The sequence below is a fragment of the Ciconia boyciana genome, chromosome 10 (genome assembly GCF_034638445.1).
Source record: "Ciconia boyciana chromosome 10, ASM3463844v1, whole genome shotgun sequence".
NCBI classification, from domain to species: domain Eukaryota; kingdom Metazoa; phylum Chordata; class Aves; order Ciconiiformes; family Ciconiidae; genus Ciconia; species Ciconia boyciana.
In genome coordinates, this window is record NC_132943.1 from 40,987,090 (window position 1) to 41,010,137 (window position 23,048).

A 23,048-nucleotide genomic window follows, 5' to 3' on the forward strand; every position below is an offset into this window, starting at 1 on the left:
CCACGGCATTCCCCAGTGAGAGACTGCACATACTCTGAGTCGCTGCAAATTCCTTCCAAAGGCATGGCAGGAGCCTAGAAATGTAAATTCCTCCACATTTCCTGGGTGCCTAATTTCAGGCACCTGAACAAGGCATGGTTTCTAGAGAGATGCTCACTCAGCATTTTTGGAAAAAAAAAAATCAGAGCCCTCAGAAAAACTAACACAGGCAGCAATATTTTTAGCTGCTATGGAAACTGCATCACCACAGTACCACTGTGCCACCAGCAAAGACATTTCCACAATTTATTGGTGATTTTTTTTCCCCCCTCATTAAAATGCATTTGCAAAACAGCCCCTCTTGGAAGCAGTTTTCCCTCCAGTGGTCCACAGTCATCAATTAGCTTGGAAATACAAGGATGTTGTCACATCAGACCCACTCCAAAGAGTTCAAGGAGAACTGTGCTGCTGATTTTTGGCTCAAAGCCCTTGGATATTAACTGCTTATTTCTACAGAGCAGCCTTGTTTCCAGGAACAAGTCTTCAAACCAAGTGCGAGTTCTGATATCAGAACAGTTAAGCACCAAAATCAAAATGTCTGAGCTTCCTGCAAGTGAATTAGAGGCACCACAGGCTGAAAACATTTGGGACAGGATTTTCAGAAGAGCTCATAATAGGGCTTTTTCCTCTTACGTCAACAACGTTCTGCAGGAGCAGATTTAGGGAAGGGTAGGGAAATGCAACTTTTGGCTTAAAAGGCAACTTTTGCCTCTGTTCAGAAGTGCAGTGTTACCAGCCAGCCGTTTACCCTACTCTTTTGCTCCTAAAGTCACCTTCATCTCCATCTGGTCCTAGCAAACCTACATGTCCATGAATCATTTCCCACCACGCCCAGCAGCTGAGGGCGTTATTTGTGAGGCTCCCACATGCACACCTACCTTGCTACAGGCTGCTCGCAGGCTTCACACTACCCCTTTTCCATCAGTCACAAAACTCCTGTGATACCATTCACACACACTGCTCATCAGGATTAAAAGTTAGTCAGGAAAGAGTTGTGGGCACGAGTAATGGACAGTGAAAGGCAGCTAACTGCTGATAGATCCTGGCAGTCACCAATAACCCCAGTTCAGTCTCTCCCTGGTACAGCAGAAGTTCACCAGCAGAGCCACGCACCCCTTCTATTCCACTCTCTTGCTTATCAAGTCCAGCAACGTATAGCTCTTTAGTGTATGCATTCAAGCTCACAAACTTGGGGTCCATTGTGTTCAGTTATGTGTGGTGCCTCCTTAATTAAACACCTTTCTCCCCTTTCTTATTCTCAGGGCCAGGGTCTAACTTTCCATCTACACAAACCTACTGAATCCCAAGGTTTGCAAGTGGGCATTACCTGACGCAACAATTGGCATACCTGTTTCAATGCAAACTTTGCTCAAGAGCCTTGCTTTGTAAGGGCAAGCAGATGAGATCGCTGCAAGTTTCATTAGTATGTCCTTTAACCCTTCCTCCAGATTATTAACAACATTAAGACCAGATCTAATGCCAAGGCTTGCAACAAGACGTTAGACAGCTACCAGCATCCAAATCCTCTGATATTTCTCATTTATTCTTTGTGCATTCAGCTAGTTTCCAATCTGCATGGCAACGCTCATGTCCTGTCACATGAACCTGGACAGCTGACAGATGGACTAATTAGAGATCACACTATTTATGGTAAGACTGATAACAAGGTCAAAACAAGGTCACTGTGAAAAATGGATTTGACTTTGCAAAGGACAATGGGTATTTCCAAGGCTGGGGACAACCAGGCTTTCCAAATTAAAGTGTCAGCAAAGCTGCCAAAAAACTCCAACAAACCAGCTTCCAAATTAAGAGGCCTAAAGACAAACTGCAAGGATAAGGAAACAGCAGAAGCAAGATGCACTTGTGACAACAGCTGTATCATGAGTGCGCTGTTCTTTATGCAATGGAAACACACATTTTCTGAAAGATTAAAACTATGTTAAGTTAAAAATTAACTATAGTCATCTGGGTCAACTATAGTCAGATGGGAAGATAAAACCTCAATCATGTGGATTTAGAAACAAAGTTTTTTCTTTGTTCCATAATAAATGCAAGATAGGCTTCACAGCTGGTTGACTTGAAAAAGGAGAAGGAAATAACACCAAGAGCATATATCCTGATAGACACTGCAACACAACGTGAAGCCAGTATCAACAAAGCAGTGATCACCAGTACTGGAAAAGAAAACTCATCTCGCTTCTCCCATATAAAAATGGGACCAGCTAGCTTATGTAGGGACAGACAGCCTTCTACAGAGCCTGAAATAGTGGGCTGAAAGACCCAAATACATGTCTAGGCCGAGTATAGATGAGTGCAGATAACCAAACAGCTGTCTAACTTGCAGAACATGGGGCAAGACATTCTTAGGAAGGTATTTGATGGTCTTGACTGCATAAGGTTAGAAAAGAGGTTGTATTTCAGATCTAAGGACACCACTGAAAAGTAAGTCTGATAAAACCCCACCAAAACAGAGGTAAAGCAAACATTCAACTTGTACAGAGGGTACCACTTGATTTTATTGAGCTATTCAAAAGGCAACCAACTAGACCAAAAACCTGCTCAGTGTTATGAAGACAACCAAAGCAAAGCTTTGTTTAGCTCTAAACAATATAGAGTCTTTGGATATACAAGGCTGACTGTATCTGATATCAAATACTAAAAAGTCCTTGGCCAAGCACATGCCTTGATGGCAGACCACTTCAAAGCCCCAGGCAGCTTCAGCAAAAGCCCATGAGACTTGGCTGACACATGCTGAAGACCACAGAAGCCTAGCAAAATGGAAGACATCACTAAGCTGCTGAGATGAGAGAACTTAAAAGTCGCAACAGAAAAGAACATAAACTAAGGTTATTATAGGATAATAAAACACCTACTTATAATCCAGTTTGCTCAGATTTAGTAACTGAGTTGCAAGCAATGTTTTTTCCCCTAGAGCCGGGGCATTCATACATGTTCCTTCCCACATGGATTTTCCGTTACCTAAACAAGCACAGGATCCTCAGTCCAGACACTTAACCTATTCTTTCTCTTCTACCTGGTTGCACGTTTCTATGAAATATCTACAGGTCTGATCATCTCTGTGGGATTTATCCACCAGCATAACCTGACTGAAATCAACCAACAGTTTTGGAAGCTATGGGGAAGGATAGACAAACAACCCCACAGACTCAATTTCCAGAAGCAAATAACAATCTGAGAGAGTAGTCTAAGGACATGGAGTCACTACACTCCTATTTAATAGGTTTCTAGGGTGTCTATCCATCAGCAAGCCACCTGGGTGTTATTACAAAATCAGCTAATTAAAGCCACACCCTGAGATCTAAATGAGTATAGGGAGTGCTGATGAGTAATGACAAGTTACACAAGGCCTTTCAGCCTCCTATAGCTGGGAACTTGCTTGCTGTAGAAGAAAAATATGTGTTGTAATAATCTCATACAAGCACTGCAGTGATGGAGGAGCACAGACAGAAGTAGAGAAGGGCTTGCTCACCTAAAGGCTGTTTTTGAAAGCTCCTTAATTTATAGCAAAGGAAAGGTTAAAGAACCCTTGTCCCTCTTCAGGTCATTGATAAAAGATGCCCCAAAAGAGGGTTTGATTCTCTGACCCATACAATGGAGATGATAGGCAATCTTCATTGAATGGGTGAGGGAGGATGGCTCAACCTGAGGCTCGGTAATCCGCCTGGGAGAGAGTACTCACCCCTCCTTTCCCTAATGACTAGCACCCCAGCACCCTTCCTGAGAGAAAACAGTCTGGTCCTTCATGAAGGCTTCCGATCTCATTCACTGAGCTGAAGGCAGCGCAGTGCACATGAGAAGGGCTTATTATAAGGCATGCTCTGAGTTTATGGCCCGTATTTCAAAATCTGTATGTGCCTGAGCACAAGGCACACAGCGTGTACCTTGGAGAGCTGGGGAGCAGGTGTGGTACACGTGCTGGCGAAGACGGCAGCTCCCTGGGAGTTGCTCTAAGATGTGCTGCCGTGTACCTGGGCCGCAACTGCAGACCTAGAGTTTGCAATTACCCAGCTGTATGCCCTCACTAGTGGTTGCATGATGTGCCCTTATCTTGGGAGTTGCCCTTGATACACACAGAGCTCTTCAGCTATGATATGTCCATCCCTGGATGACCAAATGGGCAAGACCCCACTCTAGATTTATACCTCAGAGAGTTGTCCCTGCTGGATTTACCTAACAGCATGCTGCAGTTTTATTTTTCAAACAGAAATGACAGCAAGACAAAGTCTAAAGTTGGTATTGTGACTTTGCCATCACATGGAAGCTTTCTTGCGTACAGAACAGAGAAAGAGGAGAAGTTAAACTCAAGTACTGTTGGATGGACTTGCACTAAGGGCACAGCAAGTCCAGCACCTTCTGGATAGCCACAGACAGTCAATCACACTCAAAACAAGCCATGCTTGGTGGGCATATAGCAATCCACCATGCAGGACCTCCTCAGCAGGTCAGACAGGTCCAGGTTGTACTGGTCCTACTATACGCGCACCGCAAAGCTGAAAAGCAAGTTGTCTAGAGCCATTAGTCCAGGACCTCTGGATGTCTGGCAGGCCTGGCAGATCTCCCTGGCTGTTAGCAAGGTTGTTTGGTGACTATATTCTAGGCTCCTTGGTCCAAAGTCGATGACATCCTAAATAACTTGCTGGGTTTTGCAGCTACCAAGTTGCAGAACTGGCGAGAATCCTAGTCACCTCCAGTCTGGATGTCTGGAAATCTCAAACGACCTTGTTTGTTGCTTCTTGCTTTTTTTCTTGCCCAAACAAAATTTCTGTCTGGAAAAACTTCTAAATTATCACCACCGCCACCCCCCAACCCTAGATGTGTGTCCTGTTGCATGCCATTACAACTACCACAATAAAAAATACGTTCTGTAAGAAATTTATAGCCATGAAGTGCAGCTGGACCAGTGGTAAAAGAGGAGCACAGGGCAGACACTGTGCCTATGCATGAAGATGAATACCTTTTGGCAGGAAGTTACAGTCTGTCTACAAAGGGCCCTGAAGAGCTCTATTATTTATGGATAGGATCATTATTTAGAGTCCAAAGGTCTGCCCTTCTTCTTCAGCTTGTTTCAACAGACATCAAAGGAGGATTCATCAGTGTCTTCCTCTCCATTGCCAGAAGGTAGTAGTAATAATAATGATTTGGGCTCTTTACCATCAAAATGCTTATAAAAAACATTCTCTAATTACTTAATAACAAGACATTTGATGATGCACTGGAAGCAACATTCATTGCCTCCAAGAAAACAGAACTAGCATCAGATGTCTGCTTGAGGAAAAAATACCATGAAAGAGTGCATTCTCTGTAGACATTAAGCTAGGTAGCCCCTTGAAAGGAGCTAGCTGATGCCTTGTTTTCCAAAACTAGTTTCAAGACAGACTATAATATACATACATATATACATTTATCTACTAGAAATGGGTGAACAAGCCTCAGTTTGTGCCATTCTGATAATTCAAATACAGCAGTAAGGACTTCTGAGGGCAAATGGGATTGTGATATTTATCTGGGATATAACCTCTTCCTAGAAGTTAAACCAGAGGATAAATGTGGAGATAATATCCAGTGTCAGTCAGATGACATAGCAAGGCATTAACCTTCTCACCAGTGCAGGCTGTTTAACTTGTATGAAGAAACCTAGAGTGCGCAAATAACATAACATGTAGTAGCAGAAATCATCAACCAACAAATCAACTGTCTCCCCTAGGAAAAACTTCTCCTCTCAGCAATATTGAGGAGTCTGTGATAATCTAAACACTGGCTTGCATGACTACTCCAGCTATTGCAGAAGCAACATTTTGTCTCCTGCATTTACATGAAGCGCGTTAGGCACAGATTAATTTGGAAAAAGGCTAGGCTAGCAATGGAATAAAATATTGCAAGCAATTCTGAGCTGCATGACTATTTTCACATTGCTTTGGGCACAAAGGTTGCCCAAGAACACATCATTTTGAGACAGGCAAGAGCCTTGGCGCTCCATTAATGTAAAACACTGTGTTCCTACACTACTGGTATTTACAGAGACTCGCTCAGTCCCATATATTAAAGCCACTTGGATGCAATTTCTTACAAGTGGTCCAAATGGATGGGTTTTGACAGTGAAGTATCTTAAATTTCATGGAAAAGTTGATGAAAATATTAATTTAAAAAAAATCCTTGTCAAACATTGGTTAAACAATGTTTTTGGAAAGGGAGATAGATGTTGACAAAAAACTCTCTTGTGAGAAGCTGGAATAATTCCCCCCCACACACACTCGGGGGTAAGAGCATAGGTAGTTTCAGCAGCACCTTTCCTTGAATATTGAAGAATCCCTATGATTCCCTTGATTTTTAGAGGCACACATAGCTGTAGCTGCATTGCTTAGAGTTAAGTATGTTGGGTCCCCTGAAAATTAGGTAATTTGGGGGCCTTTGCCTTCACTTGGTAGTAAGATAGCTTGGTAACACAACATTCAGGTGCTTTCTCGTGGCAGAGGGCTTCATGGACCATTTCCATGTGTGCAGCCAGCTTAGGGGCACTGAGTCATTCTCCTATCACCCTCCTCCCTGCTGCTGAAGAGAGACCCAGGCTTGGACTCCCACCATGGTGTGGGTAGCTCAGCCATGACCAGTAACACAGACGTGACCTCTCCTTCTGCTCTGAGCTGAGCAGGAACAATGCCAGTCCAGCCATGGTGAGAGGCATGGGGTATCAGCTAACTATGGACACATTTCCACAGCTGGAGTATGGGCAGGGCAGGCACATCTGCCTGCAAAATCCCCAGAAGGATCCATCTTAAAATTCATAGTCCTTAAATATCCCAAAGCCCCACTTCTACAATCATTTATACACAGGCTTAACTCCACAGACAACTTTAATGGGGAACAGCTACCCACATAGGGGAAGAAAAGCCTGTGATGGCATCCTTGCAGGACTGGGGCTCCAGATTGTGGAGCCAGAGGCCTCGCCTTGATGGCAGGAAGGCACTTTGCATGCTGTGGATGCAATGCAAAGCACCACAGAAGTCAAACCTTAATATAAACATTAGTTAGAACTATTTCATTACTCAAATCTTGGGAAAGCTGTGGAGTCAGGCATCTTCTCCTTTTTACATGAGAAAATGTGAAAACCCCGCACTGGCTTCTTCCTTTGCCCTGGACTGGAAATTGGGGACTTCCAGACAAGACTCTGCTGCACACCTTGGCTTTGAGCCTTTTTTTTCTCATTTTCTGGGACGCACAACAAGCGTCGCTTGCAGTTATTTTTTTCCACAGACAACAATCAACAGCTATAAAACCAATTCCAAATGCAACCTGGATCAAGTTTCCAAAAGCCCTCATGTTCTCTCTGTGTGCATGCATGTGTGTGCACAATTCAATTTACTGTGGCTACAGAACTGCATTTGTAGGACTACATTTAATTTTTTCTTTTTTAATCTCCAAGGCAGTTATCTATGACAGTGAGTGTGTCACAGGACAACATCACTTGCAGCGATTGCACAAATCAGCCTCCAGCCTCTTGCCTTAACAAGCTATGCGACCCAGTGATCTTCAGCATGACACTCCTTGCGTTTTATTGCTGGCTGGAAAGATTTGTTTTGAGTCTCTTTCAGTGCCAGAGGTCTTTATTGCTAAATAGCCCTGGCTGTTGAGTAATATACGAATTTAATATACTCATACTGGAATGCCCGCTTGGAAGGTAGTGGAAATTCAACTCAAAACTGCAATCAGCTCTTTTTCATTCTGAGTTTTCTCTTTGCTGTTTGTAGACTACCTCCTGAGCTGTTTCCCATGCTGTTACAGCTCTTTATGAAGCAGACTATCACCTCAGTCCTGCTCAGGCACATGAAAGAGATGATCTAGAGAAAGGAGGAGCAGTGGCAAGTCTCATAAAAGCAGCACCCTACTTGTGCTGCTTTGACAAGACATGAAATAGTCCCATTCTGCCCGACCATCTTATTAATAATCAAAATCCATCCACAGAACAAAGTGTTGCTGGTAACATTTCAGCTGTCTGTTTGGCAAGATGCATGTGGGGAGGACATGGAAGAATCTTATGAAGATGAGCACCAAAGCCCGTGCGGGACTGTTTCATACCTGGAAGAGGTCAAGGAAGGTTTCTCGGGGCCAGGCTTTGGAGAGTGAATAGAAATGATGCTTTTGAACATTCTGCATCAAAGCTCAACCACTGTTGCCTCTGGTACTTTTTGCTAGGAAACAAAAAGCTTCTATGACAACTATCAGCAGTTACAAGAGTGGAGCTATGTTACTACCAGGGAACAAGTCCTAAGTCTGTAAATGTGTATCTGAATTTTTAAACAAGTCTGGCGCTTTTCACAGAGCTTTTCAGCAAGCACTCTACACTTCCAGCAGGAGCACTGACAGTTTACTCGGAGCAAATCCTGTGTTTTATTCTGAAAGAACATTTGCGGTTTGGTGCTCTCACGTATTTCATTTTTCCCTAATCTTCCTGGTTCTGGGATCTGGGGTATAAGTGAGAGTACTGTCTTTCCTTAAAGCAAAAGATTCATTTTCAGCCCTCACAACTGCAAGAAATGCTGAAAAAACATAAACTCTAAAAAGACATGGACATCAGAAAGACCACATAATGCAAAGATTGACGCAATTTTTGAATGGCTTGGGGTAGCAAAACTGAACTTGTGGTTGTCCCTCTGCCCGTTGCACATGAGAAATTTGATTCTAAGAGTTATGCTCCCATGATCAGCAAAGAGAAACACACTAAGTAGCTAGCTATCCGGTTAACGCTCCAAATTTGACCGCCGAATATTGCAATAAGCTGCTCTCAAACAAGTTACGGATTCAGTATTATTTGCAGAAATAATAACAACCAGCAATTTGGCATCCTCTGAGAAAACTGCTAGTTTCTAATGGGCTATTCATGGTGACCCCAAAGAGACAAAATTAACCTAATAAGGTATTCATTATGTATCATTTACCAGCTTGTGCAAGTGTCAGTCCAGAATGCAAGACCACATCTGACCTTTTAATAGACACATTTTTCTAACAGCCACTTTCTATCAGGCTATGTTGTAAAGCAGCTTAGCTTTTATGTTGGTGGCTGATCAAAATATCCCTCCTCGCCTCTAGCACTGAGCATCCTGCTCTGTTAATGCTCCACAACTCTTATCACACCTCTTAAATCCTGTTCCTGGGATGAAGAGCAGAAGGAGCATTATGTTTTCTGGGGCCTCTCAGAACATCTCTTATTGCAGGTGCAGGCTACTAGGAAAAAAAAAAAAAAGACATCAAGCACAGAAGCAGTGGCCTACGGTTGCAAGGCAATGGTAGGAGATGGTTATCTCTGGCAGGTCAGCGTGTGTTGGGATGTCCCATCCATTATCAAGGCGAGTCTGCTCTACGTCAAAGCCCATGGATCAATGTGAAAATGAGACATTCCCCAGGTCAGTGCCCTGACTCTCATACACTGAAGCAAACAACAGTAGCTGTTAAAATGTCACTGCCTGTCCTGCCCCTGCACTCCAAGTTACCATCCTTAGCAGGGAAAAGCAGAAGCAACTGTGCTTCGTCTGTGCCAGCGCTGCAGCATATCCATGGCACCCACCTCCGCTGGCAGCCCATTTACACTAGCCAGCCTGCAAATTAGGAGCCGGGGACACTGGGATGTGTTCCCTGCTGTAAGGCTAGTCACCCTTGGCGGCCGGTCTTGTCAGCAAGCTGGGACTCCTGCAGTCTGATCTGCCAGGGCTTCTGTGGCACAGTTAGTTAGGTGCAGTTAGTTCAAGTTTTAGCCATATGCCTCAAGACCGTAAAGCTAGTCTCAACAGCCAAAAGGGGTTTACAAATGGACAAGCAGCAAAGCAGTTGCCTATGAAAGAAGTGTCATCATACTGCATCAGACACTGACTCCTGAGTCGGTGCAGCAAAGCATGAAAGTATAACCTCAGTCTGCAACTACCCAGCAGCCCTCAAAATATCAGGGCCCATTCTCAGCTACCGTGACTGTTTTGAGAAGTTGCTTTTTTATGGCTTTGATGTGGAGCTCAAAGCATCTTCGCCACTGTGGGGGAAGAGACAGCTGTCTCGAACCCAGGGGAAGACTAGTGCCATTCATCTGAAGTGATGCTATGAGGTGCTTCCACTACCTGTTTCGAACCCCACGGGCTCCTGCATCCCCTTTCTGGGGTCTTCCCTGTCCCTGGGTGTCTGCCTTTACCCTGGCTGCTCTGCGAGATGAGGAGGACCCAGTCAACTAACTCCTAAGTCCTGCTAACCAACACAGACGCATACTGCAAAGAGCAGAGACGAGACACCTTCAGATTTGCCCTGGGACAGATGTGTCCAGGTGCCTGCTCCCATTAGCTGCAGTGGGGATGCAGATACGGTATTTGTTTTTATGTCCATGAGAAACTATGAACTGTGTAAGAAGGAAAGACAGAGAAGATGCAGAGATTTTTCTTCTCCCATTTTCTGAAGTGGCTGAAACAACCTACAGACTGGTGCCACTGTGCTGTGGCTGAGGGAAACCCTTTTTCAGTTGCTGGAGAATTAAGGGAAGAAAAGTATGAACGCGAAGACCGGTTTTGTTTTACAATAAACGCCAGGCACAGACAGCTCAGCTGTGCCAAGTATAGACAAGCATGGCTCTAACCTGCCTTTTGCTCTGTGCGTACTTCAGTGTCTCAGTCCAAAAGAGTGAGTCTCGAACTCTCCATAGGAATGCTGGCTGACACAGTCAGTGTTTCAGACAAACCCCAGGCTGTTCCATGGCTGTCGATGCAGAACCCAAGGGTGCTCTATGACAGTGGGACAGGTTAGGTAGGGAAATGCAGGCAAAGGGTTCCCAATGAATGGTAACTAGCTCTATCCGTGGCACAATGAAGACCAACTCACATAGGCTGGAGGATTTTTTAATATGGAAGGTTCTTTCCTTTGGGATACAGTTTCCTCTCACTTGAATCAATGAGCATTTGTTACATTAATTCAGAGACAGAAATCAGCTACACTGCATTCATGCTCTGTAATTGTCCAGCTGGAGAAATCAATGCTTTTATTGAATTAGCCAGTTGCCACAGCAAGTTTTCTTTGATTTCTAAGGCTCCCATGAATCAATAGGAGTCTGTCATTGCCTCTAAGTGGAGCAAAGTCAGACCCCAAGTCACGCTGGTGGGCGAAAACACAAACTTTCCAGCAGAATTCTCTGCATTAGGTGGATATGGGACTACTTGGCAATTTGCTGAAAAATTACCTCCAATCGCTTCCTCCCCTGCCTCACCAACTGCCCTCGTCAGCTCATAATTCCACACCTGATCAATTCTCATCTCTTACACTTAGTATCTTCTGTTTTCCTGCTTCCTTATCAGCTTTTTCTGTGCCGTAGTCAAGATCTTCTGCCACTGCCTCCATATCTTCTCAGGTGCAGGTGTCTATGCCAGAAACATCTTCCCCTATACAGGTCTGCATCTGATAAATCTAAATGCCTCTCCAGGACTCCCTTCCCTGTGCTGTAGGCAATAAGTCATCTTTAATCAAAGCGCTCGTCCAAATATTTTGTATTTTTTTTTCACAAAGGTAATTTTGTTGTTGTTGTTTTCCAGCCTTCCCATAAAACTGGCCATTTTTTATCAGCACAGCTGGCTGGGAAGCATGACTCATACATAAATTACCATTTTTACTGCATTCCTTCCCTTTGTCAGCCCTTCTGCTGTCAGCTACGTGGGACAGGACCATTATTCTTCAGTGTTTAGCAAACACTCTACACCTAATGGGCGATACTGTAAATAAATGTAAATAAGACCTGAAATCAAATGAAAGCTGACTGACGGGACTTTTGTGAAACCATCTGAGCTTTGCAGGTTTTTAATCAGCCATGCCGCACTGTTACATGGCACTTATAATGGCTCTGCCTCACTTCCACAGTGTTAGACAGGATCGCAAGGGGATGGCAATGGAAATCAGGTCTTTAGCTCTTTTACCCGTGGCTCACTTCAGCTGATTAAGAATGATCTGTGCCTTATAGGCTGAGAAGCACCATGTAACTTGTGACTGGCATAAAATGATGGATGGCCCAGCACTTATTGCTTAATCAGAATTTCTTCCTGGAAAATTGGGGGAAGTGCTGGAAATTAATGCTAAGGAATGGCAGGTTGCAGGAGATGTCAAAGTGGAAAACTGATGGGGGAAATTTCAAAAGACAAGTTGGCCCATCGTTAGTGAGTGCAGAAGTTCATAAAAATCCTGTGCAAACAAATTTTGATCATGTCGTAGAGAAGAGAACAAGGAGGGAAAGGCAAGGACTGCAAAGATGAGTAAGTGCTAATCTGAGCACAACCAAAAATCACGGAAAAACAGTAAAATAAGGTCAGAGGGCTGTAGTATTTCAGCTACCAGGTAGAAGTAAAAGAAATGAATAGCAAGACGAAAACAAAACTGGGGCGCTGCATGACACAGCTCCAACTGGGACATCAAACTAGTATGAATAATATTACATGGTATTATTTGTAGGAGAAATAGCAATGTTTTCACAGTGCCAAGGAGAGGCTTGTGGATGCACATGTGTTTGAAATGGATATTGTTTGTGTAGTACTGCCTACCCCAAATACTCAAAACTTTCAGGTTAGGCTTGGAAACTGCGAAATTGGCTTGAAAATTAATGGGTTTATAAAAACACTCCATGTATTCTGAAGGTCTGTCTTCTAGTTTTCAACTTTCATGCAACTTTCAGTTGCAACTTTCAGTTTTCTGCAGTAACTGAACTAGAGCTTCATTTTCTGAAAAAAAAAAAACCCAACAACAAAAACCAAACCACCAAGAGTCTCATCATCCTCAGAAAAAAATCCAAACCACTAATTATTGCAAGATCTGCAGTGGAATCATGCAATCAGCAAAAGCCAGCTGCAAACCAAGTAACAATGAGTCTTTGGACAGAGAAGAACATAAATACTGATGGCAGTGAAAAGGTGAAATCAGAAGATGGGAAAGGACTGGAAGGAATTAATCTACTGGTGGCTGGTTCAGATGAGCACAGATCAGCAGCTTTGAGGCATCTTGTTAAGCAGGGTCCTTTCTGCCCAACTCCTTTCTGCCCAGAACGGTAGATTGGCCTGCAGGGAAGAAAACCAGTAGAGCATATTTTATTGAGCATCTTTCAAGATGGGCTGATTTCAGAGGGAAATGCATATATAGCTACTATTGATGGGGTGAATCCAGCGAGAGCCAGGCACATGCACACACAGCAGCGTGACAGCAGGCAGAGCAGCGGCTGATGCTCCTGGTGCCAGTGAGGCACGGAAGGTAGAGAGAGCCCACCCTAATCCACTCCTGCTCACGCCACCCCTGAACACAGAGAGGGTTGCCGGGGCGAACACCAGCAGACCTGGGCACAGCCTCCGACCAGCACCAGCCAGGAAGAACCAGCCACGGCCCTGTGTTAAGCCAAGCCTGGCATAGTCAGCAATGTCAGCTGTGGCTGCAGGACCCAAGGTGTATGCTTTTGTTAATAATGTGGAAACTTCTTTATGGATTAAACTAGGAAGGCTAAATCTACTCCCTGCTATAGCCCCAGCTTAGTTCTATTGTGCAAGGGTAGAAGTGGCTCCAGTTGTCACACTGCAGGTCTCCAACAGAGCTGGAGATCGGACTTCAAATGCTGGACTTGCCACAGCCTTGTCATTTATCCCTGCTTCTTTGGGAATACAAGGAACCCCATGAAATTCAGCATGCAGGGTCTTCCCTATGCCCAAGAGGCTTAGAAGAGGATCTCTTTAGCCTAAAATGTCTCTGAAGAAAAGAGCTGCCCTCTTTCCAGATGGGATGATGCTGATGATCCACTAAAATTAGGAACAGTGGATCAGTAAAGGAGGACTTCAGCAGAGAAATGTCAAAACTGAACAAAAAGACAGGATGTGAAGAATTAACCATCTTTTCCCCAAACTATAACATTAGACCTGAGTCTCTAACATTAAGCCAGGAGTAAAAAACATTTCACATGATTCAAATCACATGTATGCTTAGCTCCTAGTCTCAGTGTGCTCCTTGCTATGCTTTATGGCATCAGTGGGATTTGATGCTGCCTAACACTGTAATTTCAGCCCCTTGCAAGAGTTAATCTATAAACGAAGAACTCCCCGTGTACTATTTAAAGGATTTTTATCTGACCCATTGTGATTAAACTGCCTCTTGCCTGGAGAAATTGTTCTTCCCCTGTGTGTTTGTTATAACGCTGGTGTACTCTTGTTGGGCACAAGATGAGTTAAATGGACGTGACCAGACCCAAGCAAGTCTTTTTCCAGGTTCTGATGAGGTGTGTATTTATGTGAAAAATAGTGTAAGTAATAAAAAAAATCCTATTCTCCAACTCTCCAGAAATAGCTAAATGTTGCATATTGTCAGCAAAATTTTATGTTTTGGAAATTCTGTCCCCAGCATGTTTGCTTCTTTTCAACTACAATAAATTAGTCAATAAAACACAGCAAAATAAACTGAAAGGTTACCCTGTCCTTATTAGTCACCCAAGTCTTATAAGACAATGGGATGAGGCCATAATTATGTGATTAATGATATTATCATTAATTAAAAACCAGGGCTAGAGAAAATATTAGTTAGGTAAATTGAAGAACATGGTTGAAGTCTGTAGTTGTGTTTTTCAGGAAGTCCCCATTAAGTTCCCTCTCGCCCTGCTGCCTTGGCCTGAGTCCCAGGCTCAGTTTTTACCACTGAACTCATATGGGGCGAAAATTGTCACCCCCATGCATCTGTTAATTTAACCAAGGAAAACAGCTCTGCCTGTTGGGTGTCATTACTGCCTGCCCCTACAGCACAGTGGTGGGTGCTTGGGGGACTCCATCTCCCAACCAGCCAACGCATAAAGCCAGTGGTACCTCCAGCCCGGCCAGAGACAGAGTGCATCGGAAGCCATAGGATGATGAACCTGAACTCTGTCAAAGGACTACTGCTGCTCTCCAAGCGTGACTGAGGACTGACATGTACGCTTCCTGTGATCTGATCCATGTCAAAATAAAACTTGATGACAATGTCTGTTTTCTGAGAGCCCTGCTTTCCACTCTGTCCCCCTCTTGTTCCTCCTTGCCACTGGAATTTCGAGTGCCTATGCCCACAAAATTCCATCTATGATAGCCTGTGGATACACAGAGGGTTAAAATCCCAACAGAAATCAGGTGCTAGAAAAGCAAATAATCTTTAAAGAACATTATAATGCTTGCCCCCCACTCAACTCTCCACACAATTAAAGCATGACTGATAGCTCCAGTAACTCCAGAACAAGAGCCACTCTGAGCCACAGAGTCACTATATCAATACCTGAAATGTACAGAGACAACCAAAAGCTAGCGTGGAGGAAAGATGCACTATTGCAAAGCCAACGCTAATCCGGCTCTCGCCCCAGAGGGGTCAGACCCAGCCACCTTCTTCGCTGCTGATCTGCAGGAATCAACAAGCAAGTCAGGACACAGCTTGCGCACTGGCAGGAACCGTGAGCATCGTGACTGCAGCTCCAGGGTAATTAGTACCTGCCTCAGCTCTGCCTAATGAGGGGTGGTATTTGTCATCCCCATCCTGAAGGCTCCCTGCCTCTTACAGGTGGATTTGCCACATGAACGCAGGCAGTCTGTGCCTACGATTAATGTAACTCAGTTCTGCCCGGGGCTTTTCATCAATAGATTTCAACTGCACTGCAAATGCGGACACGTTGTTGCCCTCTGTTTGCATGCAGGGAAACACAAACACCCGTCACTTAATTTGCACAGGATTATCATGCAGGAAGCAGAACTTGCACTTCTCAAGTCGGGAGCTGGGCAAAGCCTGCTCAAAAGTTTTCCTGGGGACCCTGGTTAATGGAGTAGTAGCTCCATGACTAAGTCCTCTTTTCCTGAAAAATATTATCTAGAAAATGACATTGGTTATTCTAGAACCTGGAAATGTTCGTTTTAAGGCCTCCTGAACAATTTCAAAGATGCGTTTATTAAAGAAAAGCTGAAAAACTTGGCTTTGATTGAGGTGAAAAATAAAAAGGTTTGCTTTAATCATATTTTCTGGGGAATAAACCTCTTCCTTTACTAGTCATTCCTAGCCATAAAACTTCAGTGAGATGATTTTGAAAAGCCAGAATTTGTCCTGTTGCAACTGGAGACTCTGAGCAAGGAAGTTCAGAACAGAAAGAAGGAGGCACAACTGATTATGAATGCAGGGCATACAGGATAACAGCCTTTCAGAAAGCACAAGAAACTCCTGGGGAATCCAAAGCCATCAGGTTTTGAACACAGGAAAGAAACAACATTTATTTCCATTTTTTTTCTCCACAATTCTTCATTAAAATGTTATCCATGTTTCTAAGGCCAAAATACAGTGACCCGGTCCAGTTTCTTGGGAGGAAAAGAAAAAAAGAAGTAAGTGATTTATGAAAAAACGTTTCACTCTCTCTTTCCTCCTGTTTTTTTGGTTGTTAAAATTAGACCATGTGTAAAATCAGCAAAATCTGAAAATGGATGATTTGCTGCAACTAAGAACTTCTTCTACTAGAATAAAAACCTCTGCCAGTTAGAGATTGCTCCAAGCCTTCGTTGCCGGTGGCACTGACTGCTGTATGATGCTGGACATGTCTCTTCATACAACTCTGTGTCTTCTTCCATCCTCCTATTTAGCCATGATTTCTATTCAGATCACAAGGTCTTGCAGCAAGACCCGTTTTTATCCTACATCCTAGCTCTCAGGGGTCCGGATCACAGTTAGCTCTAATGCAACACACATAAATAACCACCTATGACTGCCTTTCCAGGAGAGCCTCCTTGTGCTATCTTTGGCAAGTTGCCGTTTTATTCAGGTGTGCTGCAAAATGGCAGCTCTGTCTGCATTTGCTGTCAGGTCTCCTATGAGGCTGTTAGCAATCTCACAGAGTTTCCTGGGTCCCCCAGTGAGCTGGAAATGAATACAGATTCACAGCATTTGCCCTTCCCTGTAAGCCAGCTCCTGGATATTAGACAGAACAGGGAGCAGAAAGTTTGATGGAACTGAGTGATGAGGTTTGTGCCTAAACCCTTCAAAGCCAACATGGGCTAGTCTTCCACTCAGGGAAACTACTTTTTCCTCCCTGTCTCCAGAGCCTCTCTCTTCCCTAGACAAGTGTCTCAGGGACTTTGTGAACCAAAGATGACTGAGGCTGGATTGCTATACAAAATGCCTGCATTCTTTCTTAATCTGTTGCAGGCTCTCTCGCCAAGCTTCACTGATTTCCAGATGCTTCTTGACTCTTTACAATCAGCCTTGACTCTATTTGCATTGTGCACTAAGAACTCCTCGATGACGATCTGCTTTGCTTTTTGCTGTAAATCCCCCACGCTCTACAACAGACGATGCCTGGTGGACAGCAAAACTATGTCACCAATCCCTCCAGGCTCTCGCTGGGAGGCACAAGGACACCCCACCCAGGGAGCATTTCATCATCTCCCAGATCCTGTCGGAGCAAATTCCAAATATCTGGGGACCACAATGAATTAACATGCAAACTGAATCCTAAGCCAAGATTCACGTCACTGTCATCATTATGTATTAGACTGTAGATCATGAAAGGAATTACGCTCCAGCTGGCTAATTAAGTAAACATGTAGCAGACAAGGGCTAGGGTCTGGGAGCCTGGGTTCAAATACTGGCTGAGGCAGAAAATTCTTGTGTGATGATGGGTAAGTTTGTTAGGGGCAGTTTTGAAATGCACAAATGACAACAGGCGGCCATTAACGGGACCTTGAGATGGACTCTTGTCCTTGTCTAAGTACAACACAGATTTCAACTTCCTCTGCCGTACAGAGCAGTAAGCTAAAACAAGGGGACTGTGAGATGAGACAAGTTAAATTAAAAGGCTTGAGAACAAAGCTTCTCCCTGCCCTCTGTGTACAGGCTGGGGTCTTCCAAAAGGTCTTTCCCAGCACTTGACTCAGCCCAAACCTCAGTGCATTCACGCAGCTACAGCTGGCTTTGCAGTACACTTCAGCCTCATCCGGGCAAGCTGTAGCCAAAAGATGGGGAAACTAGCCAGATTCCCTGTTTTAAAAACAAAGGTGCCATTTCTTACATAGGCATTTTGATGGCTCCACTCTGATCCCAGAAGAAAACCATCCCTATTTTAACTGTCCTAGCGCGCTCTAGTGGGAGCCTGTTCCCTGCACAGCTCGGCAGCATCCCTGCAAGGCTGCTCTCCCAGCAGCAGCCTTCTCACTCAAGGACACAAAGTTATCCAATGCAGGTGTCCAAAGAGCTGGGGTGAAGGGAGACGACTATAAAACCAGCTCCACTGGGAATGGTTCAGTGATTTCAATGGTCAAATTAGAGAAAAGGTAAAACAGCCTGGTATTATTTGAGCATAACGTCATTTCTTCGCAACTACACCAAAAAAATCCTCAAACCCCAAAACATTTCCCCTCCTTTTTAGTGGGAATTCTTCCTTTCACGTGAATAACTCAAGGAGGTATGCAAAGAAACTCAAAAGTGGATGAGATTTTTTTTTTTTACTGCAAAACCCATATTTGCCATTACAAACGGACCCGTTCAGTCACACCCTTCAAGCATCATCTTCCTCCCGTACGTGCACCCTGTATGTCAGTAACATACCACCACCACTGCCTCCACCTTGGTCAGCTGAGGCTGCTCTGAGGGGACATGACCTTCCTGTAAAACACTGCTTTGCCCCTTTGCTTACACATCACAGGCTGCTTCCTCACCCACCAATACAGGGTTTCATGCTGTGGGATTCATCGTCTCACTGCACAGTGGTTTCAGACAGTAGAGTAAGCACCAATTCGCCAACAGGAGAAACTATTTCTTACCTTTTTATTATTATTCTTCTTTCTATGCTTGGATAGGAACAAGCCTCTGTGAGGAAAGGAATGGGAACATTCAGAAAATAAATTGTTGTTTGGTTTATGCACCTTTGGGTCTCATTCAAAACCCAGAGCATTCTGAGAATAACTCAGGTTGAAATCTGCAATATTTATTCTATTACAAGGAAATTGTTTCTTCGGCAGGAAAAGCATTAGACTGATATCAAAGGTTTGGGAAAACTGACCACTTATGTTGGTGCTTGAACAGGGGACATAACCTTCAAACCCCAGGTCAAATTGTACATGCAAAGCTCTTTGATGTCTCTGAGCCTTAGCTAATAGGCGAATAATCATCTCTGCAGCTACGTAGGACCCTGATCACGGATTTACAAGGACAGCCGACAGACAGTATGCCAGCCCCACATACGTGATTTAAATGGGACCTCCAAGGAACACAGTAAAACAAAAGCTGCTCCAAGCTGATAAGGGTTGAAAAAGAAACTCAAAATGCATCAGAGCTCTTGAGTCTCTCAGTTATTTGGTAACTGGTAGCAAGTGGCATGGGCAATGTGATGCAGCTTTTGAACAGGGTTCAACAGAGCAATACTTAGCAGCTCTTTTTCTCCTGGAATACACCAAAAAGACTTCACCCTGCAGTTCTCATGAACCCTTAAAGAAAAAGGCAGATAAACCAAAAGACTGGATATAGCACTATCCATTGAGAAATAGCCTGGATTAAATTCCACTCCCATCTCTATTGTTGTGTAACATTTGAGACAGGGCATTTGAAGCCTGCTTGAGCATGCACCTTCATGAGTACTCAACTTTGCAGTAAGTAATCCCTTAATACTGAGCGCAGGGGTATATACAAGTGCTTGCAAGACCGCAGTCTCTGTAAGACTGAAGAAATTGAGGCCCAGTGTCTGGCAAACAGCATCCTGAAGGAAGACACAAGGTACCAGAACAATGCAGATGATAGCAGTGCCCCTTGTGAATGTAACATCTTCCTCACTTACACTTCCTCGCTTCCCATTTAAATAACTGTCAGTGAAGAAAACACGAGTTTGGGTAGGACAGAGATGTATTTGTCCATCATCATGCGAAATACCACCATGCTGAGACATCACAACCTTTGCTTGAAGGCAGCTCAGAAAGAGCATAAAGGAGGCAAGGGGTTGTTTGCACGTGAATAGGGCATGGGGAGGTATATAAATGAAAGCAGGGCCTGGTTAAGGAAAATAAACTTGATATCATGAGGAATTTTGAAGTTGAAGATTGTTTTTATACAGGCAGAGATGCCCACAATATCATGCTTTTCGAAAGCAGTCTCATGGCAATGAGACACATTTACTGGGGTAGGGCAGATCCAGATCAGACCACTGCTGTAACACTCGCCACGGATGACACTTCATTTCTTAAGCCATGGCTGGCTCAAACCAGACCAACCAGGGACTTGCGCTTTGGTTTCCAACATTTCAGCTGGGTCTTCCTTGGTCCACTGCCAGGCCCAGCCCACCCCTCTGCTAGCCCCCAGGCAGCTCCAGTATTAGCTGGAGAATCCTAGCTTGTTGGCTTCCTACCCTAACAAACTAATACATGGCCAAAATAACCCGTTTTCTCTACACTTCTCTTGGTGTGCTACATGGAAAAAAACCCAGTAGAGAACAGACTTACAACAGGGACTCAGAGCCAAGCTAAAAAGCATTGCTATTACTCCCTACAGTCTCAAAGAAGGGAATCTAGGGTATTGTCCTGACAACAGCAAAACCAGGAACACTATCCCTTTTGTATATCTCTATTCATCTTCATCCTCTTTTTACTTCTCTTTATAAATGCTGCAGAGTACATTGCTAATTAAGTCTGATTTTTCTTTCTTGGATGTAGGCCCTGGTATGATTTAGAAATAACCTTAATCTGGTATTTGTAATTCTAGTATTTACCTCTTCCCATGATTTCCAATATGATGTTACTGCATTCTTGGCTCAAGACAAGCTTCTGCAATGGTTTAAAACACCGGGAAAAAACTCCAGTGAGACCTCGTTCCTATTGCATTAATGATGGGAATGAGCAGAGCACAGGATACTTGAATAACCTCTAAACATCACAAAAATCAGTTAATTAGTTAAGCTCTATAAAGCAAAACTAAACCTCTGGGGAGGCAGACTGTTTGTTTTCCCTGCGTGGCCATCCCAAACCCAGGGCATTTTCTGTCACATCCAAATCCATACACCCCTCCAGCACACAGCCAGAACGCCCCTTCTTGGACTTCAATCCAAGAGAGGACACAGGGTAAACCCAAACTGCCCTCCTGCCACACAAACCCCTCCGCAAACAGAAACCTCGTCTCGTGCGTCAAGGGACAACAAACTGCTGGAGACGCTAAAAAAGCAAATGCCACTATTTACGCTGATAACATCCCTCTCACTGTTTGGCTGAAAGCAGTAGTGGACCTGTCCTCTTGTGCATGGGTGACATGGCCCACTCGCACGCAGCTTCTGCAATATCCCAAAACACCCTGCTTCACAAACAGCATGCACACTGTTCCTTAGCTTCTCAGGCGCTGCACCAGAATACGCAATTGCTCTCCAACATTGGATAAATATGCAGAGCTCTATCAAATTTTTTATTTTCACATACATTAATCATCCCCAAAGCCCACCTCAGCTGTACAGATCTGTACTCTTTGTACAACTTTTATTCTCTCAAAGGTGTGTATTTTCATAATGATAGTGCTCATGTACCACTTAACAGTATATTTTCATTTGGCCCCAGCCACACTTCTGAACAGTAATTTATTACTGCTTGTCACTAGCTGCTACTAAGAGTAATACATATACTGGGTTTATTTAGTGTGTTTAGTATTTCTTGCTTGACTTTTTCTTACACAGACAATACTGCCCAATTCCAGAGATTCACAAATCAAAACAGACAAGTTTCAGGGCCTTCCAGTTGCACTTGTTTTGCACTTCCCAGCTTTTTGCCTGCAAGATCTAGAAACTTTCATTTATTTGTTCTTTTTTAATGAAAGTGGAGAGCCTAATGCAGTCTGCCTGCTCCGGGAGCTGCAAGTGTACAGTGAACTCCTACGTGGACAATGAAAACACAAGACATGTATGCACGGATGTCTCAGGGGCCTGCCCATGCTGGCTTTATTGCTTAAGGACCTGATTCAAAACCCATATACGAAGCCCCCACCACCCCAGAGGTAACATGTGTCAGGGATGTGTATGTTATATGAAGGCAACCAGGTCCCAGCTTGCTGGACCTGATACCTGCAAAATGTGTGCCATTTTGCTGCCCAGTGCTACCTGCTGGGAATGACGGCACTGACTGTGTGCTGCTGAAGTGACAGGACAGCCGTGGAGAGGCCTTGTGCAAGCACTGGCAGGGTGACAGCCAGCGGTTGTGCTGCAAATTAACTGCGGAGCTCTCTACCTGCAAAGCAGTATGGCTTGCTGCTGTCCCAATGCTGCACTTGAACCCTGCTGGGGTGTACAGGGGCACAGCGGAGATTTTAACCAGCGATGTTAAAACCAACATGTTCTGTCAGTGCTACCTGTCAACCACAAGCCAGAACGAAAACAAGAAGAATTCTTTTGCAAGGAGTTCCAGGAAACTGGGAGGCCTGTAGGAGACAAAAGCTCCCCCCGTTAATTCCCCTTACAGAGAAAAATAAAAAATAAATAAAGGGGAGAAAAGCATCATTTTACTATTTGCAAACTTAATTTGTTACCTCAGACTTGGTAAACAAGTGTTTTGTCTTTGCCCCTGCTTGTCAGTAGACTGTAAGCTCTGCGAGAGGATTCTCCACAGATGAAATTCCAGTGAGTATTTCTGTGAAAAATGAATTGTCCTTATTGCACCACCTTTCACTGCAATGAGGTATTGCCTCACCTACACCTCATTTTTCACCTGCGTACTAAGTTGGGTTTCCTGTCACTGAAGAGGCCCAAGAAAACCCCGTACCATGGCCTGAAGGTGCTTGGCCTGCACGTACCACACTTGTGGCCACCCACCCTGTCCCCACGGGGACCTAGTGAGTGGGGACACCACCAGCTGCAGCCCGGAGGGGGCAAAGGGTGGGCTGCCCTCCTGTATCTCCCGCCACGGGGGGCTCCCCCTCCTCACCCCGGCACTGCTGCCTGGTCACACGCCTCTCCCCCCGCCAGCACGCTGCGCACACCCACGCGCGCGCTGTACGTACAC

The 23,048-nt window shown here is 44.4% G+C and overlaps 1 protein-coding gene across 1 annotated transcript in view; it reads right to left on the minus strand.

Moving 5' to 3' along the window:
• The window catches only part of ABCA12 (ATP binding cassette subfamily A member 12), a 117,562-nt gene that overhangs the window by 93,648 nt on the left and 866 nt on the right, over positions 1-23,048 (minus strand). The window contains exon 2 of the mRNA XM_072874057.1: positions 22,576-22,676. The gene's annotated coding sequence lies outside the window, so the exon portion shown is untranslated. The remainder of the gene's footprint in view (positions 1-22,575; positions 22,677-23,048) is intronic.